Below are 14,744 nucleotides of genomic sequence, written 5' to 3' on the forward strand. Positions count from 1 at the left end.
GGAGTAGTACTGCCAGTATGAGAATGTTAATTCTACGGGACAATTAGAGCTACTGGTTATTGATCTTTACGAGAGCGTACTTCAGGCATCCTTTTAATCCTGTGAGTATCCCCATAGCCTTTAAATTTTTTTTTTTTTCCAACGTTTATTTATTTTTGGGACAGAGAGAGACAGAGCATGAACGGGGGAGGGGCAGAGAGAGAGGGAGACACAGAATCGGAAACAGGCTCCAGGCTCTGAGCCATCAGCCCAGAGCCCGACGCGGGGCTCGAACTCCCGGACCGCGAGATCGTGACCTGGCTGAAGTCGGACGCGACGCTTAACCGACTGCGCCACCCAGGCGCCCCCCCCCCATAGCCTTTAAATAAATTGCCTTTTAACTTAAATTGACAAGAGTTGGCTCCTGTGGTTTTCAATGTAGGAATCCTCATTCTTTAAATCTCATCTCATGTTGTCTTTTCACAGAGGTTTCTTTGACAGCCTTGTACAGTATGGGTCCCTCCTTTAATTCTCAAATGTTTTTTCTGCATATATCAAGGTAATCTTATAGCTTTTTACTTTTAATATATTAATGTGGTGAATCTTGTTAATAAATTTTATAATGTTATCTTCAGGAATAAATAAATACTATTTTGTCATCGTTTTTTGTTTGTTTGTTTGTTTGTTTGTTTGTTTTAAAGCTTTGCTAGTTTTAGTTTACCACTGTTTTATTTGGGATTTTTTTGTATGAATTCAAAGTGAGATTGTCCTATTGTTTTTCTTGTAGTGTCTTTGTTCAGTTTTGATATCGAGGTTATATTATCCTCATGGAATTAATTGAATAGCTTTCCCTTTTGATTCTATGAAACTGCATGAAAATTTTATTACCTATTTTTTGAAGGTATGGTAAACTCATCTTTAAAACTTTCTGGAGTTGATTTTTTTTTTTTTTAAGTTTTTATTTATTTTTTTTTTTGGGGACAGAGAGAGACAGAGCATGAACGGGGGAGGAGCAGAGAGAGAGGGAGACACAGAATCGGAAACAGGCTCCAGGCTCTGAGCCATCAGCCCAGAGCCTGACGCGGGGCTCGAACTCACGGACCGCGAGATCGTGACCTGGCTGAAGTCGGACGCTTAACCGACTGCGCCACCCAGGCGCCCCTGGAGTTGATTTTTATGGGAGAGGGCTGTAGATTTTTTTAACAGTTTCAATTTTCTTAGTCTTCTTTGGTTTTCTACATCTCATGTGTTTCAGAAGTTAAAGCTTTTTTCTAGAAATTGTCCATTATTTTTTCATATTTATTGTTCTAAAGTTCTTTATAGTATTTTCTTAAAGTTTGAAAAATTACCAACTCTGTCTATAGTTGGAACCTAATATTATATTCTAGTCATAAAGCATGGGTTATAGGCCACTGATTCTTTGATATTTGTTGATATTGCATTACAATAAGTATGCTGCTATTTGGGAAAAGATCCCATGTGTGCTTGAAAAGAATATTTATAGGGCTCTCTGTAGGTTTCACATGTTGTCTAAATATTCATCATTTACTTAAAATGCTGTATAAAATTCTATTCTGATTATGGATTTGCCAACCTGTCCTTCTAAGTTTGTCAATTCTTGCTTTAAACATTTTGAGATGTTTCTAGATGCATATTGGTTCATAATGGTAATAACTTCTTTGCAAATTTTTCTTTTGTCCTTATTATTAAATAGTTCTATTTATCCTGATAATAATGCATTTGACTTTAGGCCTGTTTTTTTGCCTCTTGACAATAATACAGCTATATCAACTTTCTTTTGCTTGTTAATGGCTTGCATATCTTTCCCTTCCTTTTATTATCAACCCTTTGGTGTCCTTTAAGTTTTAGTTACTATATCTTGTTAAAAAAGAATATAGCTGACAATCTGTCTTTTAACTGAGAAGTTTGCCCCATTTACCTCTTTAAAAATTTTTTTCTTGAAGTTTGTTGTTTATGTTGAGAGACAGAGAGAGCGATAGGGGGAAGGGCAAAGAGAGAGGGAAAGAGAGAGAATTCCCAAGCAGGTTCCACACCATCAGAGCGGAGCCCGATAAGGGGCTTGAACCCATGGATCTCGAGACTGTGACCTGAGCAGAAAACAAGAGTCAGACACTTAGCCAACTGAGTCACCCAGGTGCTGCCTCCCCTGCCTCACCATTTACCTCTTTTAGAGGGTGATTAATGTATTTCTTGTGCCTTGTGTTGTATTGTCCATTTATAATACCTACAATATGCTCCTTTCCCACCTCATCTTTCCTGCCAGTGGAGTAATTACGTATGCTTTATTCCCTTTTGACATCTACTGGTTTGAAAATTATACTCAATTTCTTGGCTTTCCATATGTTCTTGCATCTTACCCTTTTCTTTTGGGTTCAGTTGTTGACTTCTTGAAGACATCCTTTAGAAGTTCTATCAATAAAAGTCTCTTAGAAGTAATGCTGTTTTTCCTCTGAAAATGCCTTTACTTTGCCCTCACATTTAAATGATGCAATCAGCATACAATTCTAGGTTGACGATTGTAATTATTTTATTTAAGTATTTGAAGATATTATTTCATTGACTTCCAGGGTTTTTGTTGTTGTTGTTGCTATTGAGAAAGTCAGCTGCCATCCTTTGTTGTTGTTGTTTTGTTGTTATTTCAGAACTTCTGTTTTTCTTTTATCTTCTTTAAATTTCACTACAACGTACCTGCATGTGAATTTATTTTGTTTCTTTTGTGTGTGTGTGTGTGTGTGTGTGTGTGTGTGTGTGTTTCTTTAGGGTATAGTCCCTGGGTTGGAATTGCTGTGTCATAGAAAATGTTCTTTTTCAGCCTTTCCAGATAATGCCAAATTGTTTCCCAAAATGACTGTCTCAAAGCACACTCCTGAGTTCTTCCATCTTTATTAACTTTATGTCACACAAATTTTGCTTGCTTATTTGTAATAACTTTGTTAGCAAATAGAGGAAGACTGCTTCTCAGTGTCCCAAATAAGAAAGGAAAAGTTGAAATTGTATGTCATTCATCTTAGGTAAAGAGAGAGAGAGAGAGAGGGAGGGAGAGAGGCAGGCAACTCACCCCAAGGGAAACAACCACCAGATCATTTATAAGGCATTTAACTTGATGTTTATTTATTTTTGAGAGAGACAAAGCATGAGTGGGAGAAAGGCAGAGAGAGAGAGAGAGGGAGACACAGAATCCGAAGCAGGCTCCAGGCTCTGAGCTGTCAGCACAAAGCCCGACGCAGGGCTCGAACTCACGAACCGTGAGATCATGACCTGAGCCGAAGTCGGACGCCCAACCTACTGAGCCACCCAGACACCCCAATAAGGCATTTAACTTGAAACAGACTTTTTTTTTGGTCTGACCTTTTTCAATTCCCTTGAAAATAAATAAAGTAAGCATTGTTGAAAAACCTTTCTGACTGATACTTGTCTTTTCGTGTTCTGAACTTTTCACTATGTATCTTACAAGATGAACTTATTCATTAGTTTGGAATCTGGTAAAGATTTGGGAATCTTAAAAAAAAAAGAATTGGGAGTCTTTTCTAAATGTTGGCCCAAAACTCCCTATAACAGTTTTAGTTACGTTTTGTACTTTTTCAAATGTGCCTACTCCTACATATATGAACTCCTATGGATTTTTTATGGATTCCATTCCTTATCACAGTAATAATTTTATTTTCTTTTCAAAATGAAAATAGGTTTTATTCGGATTGTAAAATTACCATTTGTTTTCTGACTCTAAATATAATAAGGTTGAGAATCATAACGTTTCTAGTTGATATCAGCGCTTAAAGACACTGCCTGCATTCTTTGCACTAGAGAGAACTACTTCTAAGCCATTTTAGACAATTAGGCATTTGGGTATCTTGTCTTTTTAGTTGTTGTTGCAGTCTTATAATATTTTTGAGGTAGGAAATACTACAATTTCACATGCTATCTGTTTCTACTTTTAGGAGGATGTAAAAAAAAAACCAAACAAACTGTGAGATACGAAGTCCTAAAAGCTAATTTTCCTTTATTTGTTTTTTAATATACAGAGATAATTAGTAACTATTAGTATCATGTGCCATATTAACACTTCATGTTCTTGAAAACTATATAACTAAGATATCTATCCATCTTGCTGTCTAACCTACTTTTAAACAAATTGGTATGTTTTCCCAATCTATTTTCTTCCAATTTATCTTCAGTCAGCACAATGGGGAGAATAATTGCTTCTGCAGACAATAACTGCATAATTCTGCATAAATGCAGTACAGCTCGCACATTACCTTGTTCATAACTAGAAGAACTATACCTGTTGTGATCTGAAGAGAATAAAGTCAGATTAAAATGATCTATACTAAAGGTGCTTTTATTTAAGAAATCTATTTTTTTAACATGTAAAATGTGGACAATATTATTTTTTGCTTTTTTTGATGTCGTTCAAGAACTCTGATTTAACATAAAACCAATTTGAGATGATTTAATAAAATGCTTATAGATATTGTGGCTATGTTTGCATTTATTACACTAGCCTTTATGTAATATTTCCAATTCTGATTTTCTGTTTGTTCCCCCCTCCCTTTCCTTCCCAATTCTGATTTTTATTTATGACTTTCTTTAAAATAAAATATATATTTTTTAATGTTTATTCCATTCCTGAGGGACAGAGCACAGGAAGGGGAGGGGCAGAAGAGAGAGATACAGAATCAGAAGCAGGCTCCAGGCTCTGTGCTGACAGCCGGTAGTCTGAACCCCAAACCAGTGAGATCATGACCTGAGCCAAAGTCAGACATTCAACCAACTGAGCCACCCACGTGCCCCTTTATTTATGACGTTCTTAGAGTGATCTGTGTATTAAGTATTGAATGTCTTCATAACTAATGAAAATCAAAGAAGTATAGAATATGTACCCATAATAACATAAGAGAGCAAAGTACCTTTGATGGCCGTTGTTGAATTCTATTTTTAAAATTTTTGTGTTTAAATTTTGAGTACATAATATTCACAAGGTTCAAAATTCAAAAGGCATACACAGTAGGGAAAGTTTTCCTCCCATTCTTTTGTCCCAGCCACGCAGGTATCCCGAGGGCAATCAAGGTTACAAGTACATCAGTGGTGTTCTACAGGTGGTTCTTTTGGTGATAACCCCCTTTAGTCCCTCCTTTGTTGAAAAGATGAGGTTGAAGAATGCGAAGCCTGTAATGGATTTTTAAAGGGACATTATTTTGAAGCAGAAGCAGGACCAGAATTTAGGTTTCCTGGCATTCTTTGCCGTAAGCACAGTGCCTCTTTAAAGTAGCTAGTTGGTAACTGGTTAATCAGTGAGGATGTTCCAATCCAGGGAATTTAAATTTCAAAGTAGCTTGGTTTAAGATTGGAATACTCGGGTCCGAAGGTTAATCAGAAGGGCGGTAGGAAGAGTTTTTTTGTTTTGTTTTGTTTTTGGCTCGCCAAAAGGAGGCTCGGGTTTTAAAAGGCTGACCCAGGGCTTAATCACACGGTTTGACTTTTGCTGAGTCCCGGGGATGGCGCGTGTCAGGCCCGGAGTGCTGACGTCAGCACGGCTCCGAGCCAGACGTCCGGGTACTCGCTTTCAGCCTTCAGTCTGCTCGCATCTCTAACAACGCGACCCGGACTCTTATCTAAGGCGTTGGTGGGACTTGATCCCATCCATCGGATCTCAGCCTGGACTCCATGCAGTGGGGATGAGGTTTCGTCCTCGCCCCTTCAGCCAGTCGGGTGAGTGTGGTGCAGGGAAGAGACTTAACAGTGCCAGAGCCAGCCCCGCCCAGGGGCAGCCCGCCAGCTGGATCTCGGGCTGCTTCGTCCCAAAGCCAGAGCGGACCAAGCCGGCTGGCCCTGGCCGCTCCGTATGGTCCCCTGCTGACCCCACAGCCTCCACGCCTGGGGACGAACAGTGGGTGGTAGGCTTTCACAGCCAATCCCCTCCGCCAGCCTGCCCCTTCCCCTGCCAAAAAGCGGATCCTTCAGCTGCGCTGCAGAAGCACCCCCCCCCCCTTCCCTTCCTTTCCCGGGAAGACCGATCACGCGGCCAAGACGCCACTCCACGAACTGGGCTTTTCTCCCTGCCAGCTGGAGCAAGCAGCGAGACGCTGTGTGAGAGTGGGAAGGGCCTTAGCAAACAGCTCTGTGGCCCAATGGTTTTTCTTCGTCTTTGCGTGCCGGCCAATGAGGCCCGCGAGGCGGGACTTCCGTCTAGCCTTGGTGTTGTCGTCCCCACTTCGATTCCGGCTGTGGGGGTCGGTGCGGATATTCAGTCATGAAGTCAGGGTAGGGACTTCTCCCGCAGCGACGCGGTGGGCGAGCCTATTTGTATTGCGGGGCCGGGCTTCCAGGTAAGAGCCTTTCTGGCCTCTCGGCGGCCGGGCAGGGGATTGATTCCTTTGGGGCCTGGCGGGGGGAACACACCCCCTCACCGGCCCTCCGTGGCGGCCCGGCTGCTGAGGTCTTTGCTGCTCCTCCCCAGGCTGGGTGCGGAGGAAATAGGCTTTTTGCAAAAGGTAAAACAAAAACAAAAACCCTCTGCCCTCTGACGGCAGATTCCCGCTCTCCCCATCCCCACCCTTTGAATTTGTGTAAAGTTGTTGTATTATCTGTTTGGCTTCTCACATTCCCATCCTGCGGTGGCAGGAGCCTGGGAAGATGTTTGGAAGGCTTCTCTTGGTCAGTCACCTGCCGCAAAGTCCCCGGGCGATATCGCTTGACTACAGTTGCGGGGACTATGTGGCCTTTGAAAAAAGGAGGGCAGTCACCTCCCTTCTTTGTAACCTTCCTCCACCCCCGACTGGAAGCTCAGATTGAAGGTGGGACGCGACTCTACTAGGGACAGATTCCATGTCCCAGTCCTCTTAAAGCCAGCAGCTCTACCAGGGTACTTACGGAGTTGACCTGCACTGATGTAAGAACTCTGTCCCAGTGAGGGAGTGGGCAGACACAAAAGCCAAGCTATCCCAGAAGCATTCAAGCAACTTAAGTGGCAGCCACTGAGTGTTCTCTGCTAGTTTTTGGTGAATTCCTTTATTTTGTCCTAATCTGGCAGGAGTAAATTTCCAAAATTATTGTTTCATCCTCCGTTTCAGCACCGTGGGCAGCTGCTCAGGTTCGTTTCTGTTGCCCCAAACTTGCCCTGTGTGTGAAATGTTCCTCAGTGATGCAGCAGGAACAGTGAAAAGTAACGCATTCCTTTCAACAATGATCTGTTGTTCTCCAAGGAGAACATCTGCAGTTTTTGATACAATATAAATAACTAAGATGGGTGTGCCTCCAAAGGGTTGTAGTAGAGAAATAGATCAATTCAAGATTTAAAGGGCTTTCAAGGGTTTTATCTTTTTAAGGACAGCTTTTAATGGGTTGGGAAGATTAGTTCCATTTCAGAGAAACACACCTAGACTTGTTGTAGCAGTTAAAAGGAATTTTAAACGGGAGGTAAAAAGTGTAGTGCAGGGGCGCCTGGGTGACTCAGTCCTTGAGCATCTGACTTCTTCCCAGGTCATGATCTCATGGTTGGTAGGTTCCGTGCCCCACATAGGGCTTTTGCGCTGACATCCCAGAGCCTCCTGCTTCGGATTCTCTGTCTCCCTCTCATTATGCCTCTCCCCTATTCACCGCACCCCCCCTCAGTAAACATTAAAAATTTTTTTTTTTTTTTTTTTATTGTAGTGCAGTGTTGTAGTTTGGGGCCCATGGAGACTTATTAATGGGTTTTGGAATCAATTTAGCACATTGACATTAACATTAGAAAGAGAAAAAATATCAGAGGACATTCTATGGAGTAAGACTATTCTTTTGAAGCTTTTCTTTCAGTTTTTTAATAAAATATGTGTATATGAAGAGAGTGATGCAAATGTATACCATGTCATTGTGGATTATGGAAAACACTGGATCCCAAATATGGTTGGGTCCAGCTTTCAGCTCTGCTCCTTGCTGATTCTGTGACTTTACCTGTGAGTAAGGGAAAATTGTAGGAATTTGTTGAAATAAAATGTCTGTTACATAGTTAAGCTTCAAAGTTTTTGGGGGTCTGTTTTTGTTTGCTTGTTTCCTCTTTGAAACGATTGGGTAGGAGCTCAGTTATTTGCAAGTCAGGAATGACAAGTGTTTTATTAATATGTGTATTTTTAACTTTGTCTTTATCTGAAGCCAGCCAGCGTGGTATCACCATATGTAATAGTAAATCGTATGGACATAATCTTGGTTTGTGAGGTTTAATATTGAAGGGTTTGGAATAAGTTCTCATCTATCCTTGTTCAGAGTTCTTTCTCTCAAGCATTTTGGAGGGGCTTACACTGTTAATAGCATTCAACACCCTTCCTTGATATTTTTCTGCATTCCAGGGTAACACACTTATCAGAAGCTTTTCAGGCACTCATTTTAGCAAAGTTAAGGTAGGACTAAGGGTATGATAAGTGTATATCTTTGAATTAAAATATTTTATGCCTTACAGTTCTTGCCATAAAGATGTATAAAATGAAATGGCCTGGTCAGATATCATGGTATACTTGCTTCATGTTACTATGACCTAGAAATGATTGGTGTGTAAACAAAAAGTGTCATTTTGGACATTTTAAAACCTGGGAGTTAGTAACATATGGTAGAAGACAAATAAGTTTGAGTCTCAATAATGGTTTTGTGCCATTTGACATATTACTACCATGTGGCATTGCATATGGTAGTTTCATGTGGCCTAAAAAAGGGAAGAAAGTTAGGAAGTATTGTTAGTTTCCCCAAAAGAGGAAACAGAATAGACAAATGAATCTCTTTTAATAAAGCATGGCAGTTTAATCATTGTTTAAAAATTCTTGTGTTGTGCAAATATTTATTGAGCAATAATAAATACATTGTTGGGGCACGTGGGTGGCTCAGTCGGTAATAGTCTGACTTCAGCTCAGGTCATGATCTCACTGTTCGTGAGTTCGAGCCTCGCATCGGGCTCTGTGCTGACAGCCCAGAGCCTGGAGCCTGCTTCAGATTCTGTGTCTCCCTCTCTCTTTCCTCCTTCCCCACTCGTTCTCTGTCTCTCTCTCAAAAATAAATAAACATAAAAAAAAATTAAAAAAAATATATTGTTAAACTTATACAGCTTTAAAAAAAAATTTTTTTTTTTAACATTTATTTACTATTGAGAGACACAGAGCATGAGCAGGGGAGGGACCAAGAGATGGAGGGACTCAGAATCTGAAACAGGCTCCAGGCTCTGAGCTGTCAGCACAGAGCCTGACGCAGGGCTCAAACTCACAAACTGCGATATCATGACCTGAGCTGAAGTCGGACCCTTAACCGACTGAGCCACCCAGGCGCCCAAGCTTTATACAGCTTTTGCCCAAAAGTTGATTTGGGAACAATAAGAACATATAATTGGTATTGTCAGTTCACATATTATAGCCTATAGATAAAATAACAACACTAATATCAGTTAACATTGATTTTTTTACTATGGGCCAAATACAGTTCTAAGCACTTTACATTATGTCATGTAATTCTGTTACTGATGTGGTAAGTAGTACAATTATTCCCTTTTTATAGATGGGGAAATAAAGACCTTACAAGTACATAACTTGCTGAGTTCATACAGATTGCTAGTGGAGCAACTGGAATTTGAACCTAGGCATCCTGACTATCAAGCTTGTCCATCTTGTGCCATGTTTTATTAAAAAATACAAAATACTATGAGGTTATTTTGGATTCTTGCTTGTTTAGATTGGGTAAGCTCCTTTGGCCCTCCATTTCCTCAATTCCTTCCTCAAAAATATACTCTTAAGCCATTATGTTTTTGTGGGGATTAAGATCATTTGTAAAACACTGAACAGAATGTGTTTAACGAATGATACGTGCCTCAGCCTTTTTCCTTTTATGTTGAGGATGTGATCATTTGGAAGGTTATTAGCAGTTGGAGGAGGATGGGAGAGGAAAGAGTTCTTCATAAGGATGCTACCCAAGCAAATAAATAGAGGTAGGAAAGCAGAGAACATTTGCTGAGGTTGTATGTTTAAGGTACAGGCTGGTAAAGGTAGATCGATGCAAGTATGGAGATCTTTAAATGCCAGATAAAGATTTTGTACACTATTCTTAGTTGAGAAGAAGCCCTCTTTATGGTTATGAAAATGGAGCAGAAATACAGTGAAGGAGCTTAAGCCTGGAGGTAGGAATACCTGGAGTTTAATTAGAGTAGTTGAGACAAGAAAAGGTGATGGTGGGATTATAATGAAGGGTATAGATTTGAGAAATGTTGACATCAACATTGGGAACTGACCTGAGTAAGGGCCTAAGATAGTGATGTTATTAAAAAAAAAAAAAAAAAAGATATTATGATGAAGAACAAGTCCTGGTAGAAGCAAATGTTGGAGGAGAATTAATTAATTAATCAATTAATTGAGAGAGAGAGCATGCGCGCATTCAGGGGAAGGGCAGAGAGAGAATCCCAAGCAAGCTGCACACTGTCATTGTGAGCCCTACTGATGCAGGGCTTAATCTCATAAACTGTAGATCATGACCTGAGCGGAAATCAAGAGTCAGATGTGTAACTGAGCCACACAGGTGCCCCTAGGAGGAGAACTTATGATAGGGATTTTAATTTTGATACTGAGGAGTTGTTCAAATGTTTGGAAATGTAAAGTGGGAGCTGGGAGCTCTGTGTATTCCATAAAAAGATAATGCCAATTTTTCACACTGTGAGGAGATGGTCTAAGGCAGTCATCCTCCTGTGGGTCAGAATTTTATAGGAGTGATGTGACTCCTGAAGGTCCTTAGAAATGCAGATTTCTCACTTGATAGAGATGTACCCACTATTTCTCCCTGTAATATATTTTGTCCTGGGAGGAAGGGAGGAAAGTAGTAGAGAGGGAAAATTTTGGAAACCTAGCGGTGCTCATATTTATTATTTCAGAAGAGAACCAGTAAATTTGGAGGCTTGGGATTCTCACAGTAAGAACTTGGAAAGATGCTATGATTTTATATAGTACCAGGCATTTATACACACACATGTTGAGCATTGAATTGTTGTAACATCTCCAGATTTGTTATTTTTGCCCTCTTGTCTTTGTTACCCTGAATTATTAATAGCAAAACCTTTACAATCAGAGAGCCTGTGTGCTTATTATGGGGACAGCAAAGAAGAGGGGACCCAGAGAGATTGTATTTATAGCCAGGAATGTGGGAGAAGAGTCTCAAAGGATAACAGGAGAAGGCTGCATGATGTGGTAGGAAGAATAGAGATTCTGTGAACGAATCTAACTTTCTGCTAACCATTCTCTGGCTTCAGTTTTTCATTCTGTAAAATGATGAGAATGATAATCCCAATTTTGAGCTGCTACAGGAAAGAAGGAAAACATCTGGAGACCTTTTATACTTGAAAAAGGGCTCAGGTCTAAGTAGTAGAAGGGCTTATAGGTTTCTTGGCAGATTTACTAGGGTTTGATGCAGTTGGGTAGGGCATGATGTTAAACAGTATAGTTTACCCATCTGTGAACTAATTTTAGTTCTGTTTAATATAAGGTCTGAGTAATTGGCCAATCAAATAAAAAATTGGAGGTTAGGCACACACATTAGGGTAAGGAAAGGTTTACATGTTTTGTCACATCATTACTGGAAATAGTACTTCCATCCTACTATTTGGATCCTAATACTTATAGCATTCATACACTCAACAAATATTTAAGTACCTTTGATGGAAGGCCCTGTTGTAGGCACTCAGAGTGTATCAGTGAACCAAAGAGACAGATCTTTGGCTCTCATGGACCTTATCTTCTAGAGGGAGAATAATGTATATTTTAATAAGGAAAAGTAATTAGATCTTTTTTTTAATGTTTATTTTTTTTGAAGGAGAGAGACAGAGCATCAGCAGGGGAAGAGCAGAGAGAGGGAAACACAGAATCCAAAGCAGGCTCCAGCTCTGAGCTGTCAGCACAGAGCCCGACGTGGGGCTCGAACTCACAAACTGTGACATAATGACCTGAGCCGAAGTCAGACGCTTAACTAACTGAGCCACCCAGGCACCCCAATTAGATCTTTCTTATACTATGTATGTATAAGGTCATAATTTTAAAAAGATGGTAAGAGTACGATACCAGATTGTAACTAATATTGTAGAGCACTTTGAAATAAGGGACTATGTTATTCTTACTCATGTGTGTCTACCCATTTCCTCGTCTTCCCAGTGGGATGACTTTGATGTATTTATACTCAGCAAATGTAGGTATTCATTAAACATCCATGATAGGGAGAAGGAATTATGTTAAAGGGAACAAATCTTAAAGATAAAGGAACCAGTTAAATGTAGTAAGTATTAAGGATCCAAGTACTCATTAGATTGACGATTGGGAAAAAATGAAGGATGTTGTAAATTGCATTGCCTGCTTGTCTATGAGGGTGAAATGGAAATAAAGTTATATTGGAGCTGAAACCATCAACATTAAGGGAACCTGGGTGGACCCAACTTGCCCACTAATTAGTTGGGTGACTGTATAACTGCACCTCTCAGTTCATTTCCTCATTTATAAAATGATGTTGGAACTTTTTTAGTCAAAGAATTTCTACTTTTAAGACTTAAAAAATGTCGATTGTAGTAATGTTTCATTTTACTAATGCAGATAAAAGAGCTTCCATTGGATGGTAGTCAGACTAAATTTATACTCTGAATTAATGAGGTAGATATTTAAAAAATATGTCTACAAAATTAATGTTATCTATTTGATGTTAGTTACTAATAAGACTGCATTATAATTTTAAAAAATGAAGCCAAACAAAACCTAATGTATAGTTTACCTTTTTGCCATTATGTAGGAAAAAGAAGCCATAGTATTAAAAAAATTTTTTTTTAATGTTTATTTATTTTGAGAGAGAGAGGGAGACAGAGCATGAGTGGGGGAGGGGCAGAGAGAGAGGGAGACCCAGAATCTGAAGCCGACTCCAGGCTCTGAGCTATCAGCACAGAGTGCGACATGGGGCTAAACTCACAAACCTTGAGATCATGACCTGAGCCGAAGTCAGACGCTTAACTGAGCCACTCAGATGCCCCAGAAGCCATAGTATTTTAGAACTACACTCCCCAACTCCTCTGGAATGGTCACAAACCATAGTATTTTAGACTCTAATAATGGATCTTAATAGTTATCCGTATTTCCGTACTTTAATTTTCTAACAGCCTTTGATTTTGTGCCAGGTGCTGAGTATACAAATGAGAAAAGGCTATAATCTCTAACTTCAAGGAGTTTAAAGAATAATGGGAGTCATGAACAATTTAGTTTTGCTACATTGTGGTGGCATAGAGAAGGCACATTACATAATGAGAGGCTGTGAGAAGAGAAAGTTCATCTGGTTAGAGAAGAAAGAAAGACTGAGGAAGAGTGAATGGCAAGGGACAAAGCTGGAGACGTTATGGAAAACTTTTTCTGCTAAGCTAGAGTTTAGTTTTGAACTTTATTCTGAAAGTTGTTTTAACCTGTTAACAAATTTTATGCAGGAAGTAATATGATTAGGCATTTGTATATCTACCTTTACATTCCTCTTAAGAGAATTGTACACAAGAAAGATATGTTATTTCAATGATATAGCCCTGCTTGAGGAAATCAGTCTTAACTCTGAGGACAAATGTTAATTTTGTGGTTTTAGGATATCAGAACTATGAAATATTTGAACATTAAGACATTTAAATGTTCATAACCACATTAATAAGTTGAAGAGACAACTGAAATTTTGGGGTAGTCTACTTCTTTAAGTAAGGAAGCTGGTCAATTATAAGAATTTGATTAGAATCCGCTCTAAAGGGCTAGAACTTGTTGAAGTTTGAATGAATATGGCTCTAGTTCAGGCTCCATTTCTAATAATTGAGATATTCAGGTACACTTTTATAGAGGAAATGAATTTCTAGGGAGAAATACCACGAGATGGATGAATATTTCTTTTTTTTTTTTAATTTTTTTTTTTCAACGTTTTTTATTATTTTGGGACAGAGAGAGACAGAGCATGAACGGGGGAGGGGCAGAGAGAGGGAGACACAGAATCGGAAACAGGCTCCAGGCTCTGAGCCATCAGCCCAGAGCCCGACGCGGGGCTCGAACTCACGGACCGCGAGATCGTGACCTGGCTGAAGTCGGAACGCTTAACCGACTGCGCCACCCAGGCGCCCCAGGATGAATATTTCTAAATCAAGTCATGAGAGAGAGAGTGGGAAATGAACTGCTTACTTTGCTTAGATGTCAAATACCTTATTAAATGTTGAAGAGTACTTTATCTGCTTAGTTACTGTGCTTGAATTTACATGTCGACTTTCTTTTTTTTTTTTTTAAATTTTTTTTTTTTTCAACATTTATTTATTTTTGGGGACAGAGAGAGACAGAGCATGAACGGGGGAGGGGCAGAGAGAGAGGGAGACACAGAATCGGAGGACAGGATCCAGGCTCCGAGCCATCAGCCAGAGCTGACGCGGGGCTCGACTCACGGACCGCGAGATCGTGACCTGGCTGAAGTCGGACGCTTAACCGACTGCGCCACCCAGGGCCCCTACATGTTCGACTTTCAAAAAAGAACTGTGCTTGTAATTTACACATTTGTCCAACATTTATTATAAACATTAATTAAAATTTTTTTTGAGGTGAAATTCATATAACCTAAAACTAGCATTTAAAGTGCACGATTGAGTGGCATTCATACAGTTACATTGTTGTGCAACTACCACTTCTGTCTAGTTCCAAAACATTTTTATCACTCCAAAATGAAACCCTATACCCATTAAGCAGTTACTCCCCATTTACTGCTGC

General features: G+C 39.8%; 1 protein-coding gene across 4 annotated transcripts in view; it reads left to right on the top strand.

The window, feature by feature from the left end:
- Nucleotides 1–5,556: 5,556 nt before the first annotated feature.
- RNF13 (ring finger protein 13) overlaps nucleotides 5,557–14,744 on the top strand; it is a 167,367-nt gene continuing 158,179 nt past the window's right edge. The window contains exon 1 of one of the 4 annotated variants that reach the window (XM_030330512.2): nucleotides 5,557–5,709. The gene's annotated coding sequence lies outside the window, so the exon portion shown is untranslated. Of the gene's footprint in view, nucleotides 5,710–6,166; nucleotides 6,327–7,911; nucleotides 7,935–14,744 lie in introns of those variants that run through there. The other 3 variants (XM_030330511.2, XM_030330516.1, XM_030330514.1) reach the window with 3 other exon arrangements.

This window comes from Lynx canadensis, chromosome C2 (genome assembly GCF_007474595.2).
Source record: "Lynx canadensis isolate LIC74 chromosome C2, mLynCan4.pri.v2, whole genome shotgun sequence".
Classification (NCBI taxonomy): Eukaryota; Metazoa; Chordata; class Mammalia; order Carnivora; family Felidae; genus Lynx; species Lynx canadensis.